Source organism: Myotis davidii, unplaced genomic scaffold (genome assembly GCF_000327345.1).
Source record: "Myotis davidii unplaced genomic scaffold, ASM32734v1 scaffold134, whole genome shotgun sequence".
In the NCBI taxonomy this organism is placed as follows: domain Eukaryota; kingdom Metazoa; phylum Chordata; class Mammalia; order Chiroptera; family Vespertilionidae; genus Myotis; species Myotis davidii.
Window position 1 is genome coordinate 6,613,294 of NW_006288853.1, and position 1,515 is coordinate 6,614,808.

Genomic DNA, 1,515 nt, shown 5'->3' on the forward strand with positions numbered 1-1,515 from the left:
TAATGATATAGTACGTAATGTAGGACATCCTTAAGGCCTTAATAGGCTCTGAATAAATCTACATGAGCTACTTCTTAAATTGTCTCCTAGAATTTTATCGAAATGTATTGTTTAAATATCTTGACCAACTGTGGGCATTGAGACTTTGATTTATCAGGCCTTAATTGAATGGCCAAGGGCCCACTTACATTCTGGGTCCTGAGAGGAGATACAGTAGAAGTCCTAGAACTTACCCATCTAGGTGAACCTTTTAGTTTAAACAGTTTCTGAACTTCCAGTTTTCATATTTTCTAGCATTGAAAACAAAATTTTACTAGAGATTCTGTAAATCTGTATTGTGGCTAAAAAAAAAAAAAAGTGACCATGATATATAGAAGTGAACTTTTAAAACTTTACTATAGATTTATTCACCTGAAAGTTGCATTTTTAAAATTTTTGCCTAAATTTATAAACTATTAAAATAGTATAGTGAAGTTGAGCTGTACTAGAGGTAAGTAAAGGTATCTTTACATGCCTTTGTAGTGAAACTTTGATAACTAGAGGTTCCCCTAAAAATGTATGCACACTTTAACAGCTGATAACTCACTTAATTTTCACTCCTTTTCAGGTTTAACAGATTTGAAATAATGGGTGAAGCCAGACTAAGCTTTTAACAAAGAAAATTTATCCTAAAGTGCCACTAGACTTTCTCTTATGGATACATAAAAGATAAAGTTTATGGTACAAAACCGGCAATAGTGGGTGAATCGAGGGTCCACAAATACTGAACAAAATTATTCTTGAAGTTTGTGATTCTTTTGCTTCACTTTATCTGCAGTGCTGGACCAAAACAGTCATCAGTTTGAAAACAGGCATTGGACAAAAAAAAATTATTCATTTCTGTCGGTTCTTTTAATTTTTAAAAATGAACTTTGTGTTAATAAGCACTGATTTTATATTTTATAATCATTCAAAGTGGGTATACATTTTTTGGGGATACCCTGTATTAATATAGTAGTAAATAGGATCTAAAATGGGTAACATTTCTGTTTTAAAATCCATGGAAGTTATTTTGCCTTAAATTATTGAATAGGTTATTTATATGAAAAGTAAGTTATGTTTTATAAGCATGTATTGCAACTAATTAGGGGAGGGTGGATACTTTGAAAATTGTCAGTAGGTTGGAAATGAAAATATCAGAGTGAAGCAACACACACTTGATTGTTGAATTGAACCATAATAATGTTGTAGCATAAAGCCTGGATTAAGCCAATTTATTGCAATTCAAACACCACACACACACACACACACACACACCCCTATGTAAACAAACATACATTCACTGAAGTCTTCCTTATGGATGCTTCCATAAACTGCGTATCATTTTTCTTATGATTCTTGTTTTACATATTGCAGATATTTGTTGAATTGAACTAAATAAACATTGCACCTCTAAAAAGTATATGAAGATTAAGCCTAAGTAAACATGTCTTTTGAACCATGATGGTTGAAATTACTTAAAATGTACACTTATTT

The 1,515-nt window shown here is 31.4% G+C and overlaps 1 protein-coding gene across 1 annotated transcript in view; it reads left to right on the top strand.

Annotated features, from left to right (window-relative positions):
• Nucleotides 1-1,515, top strand: part of ADK (adenosine kinase) — a 330,393-nt gene that overhangs the window by 136,795 nt on the left and 192,083 nt on the right. The window lies entirely within an intron of this gene.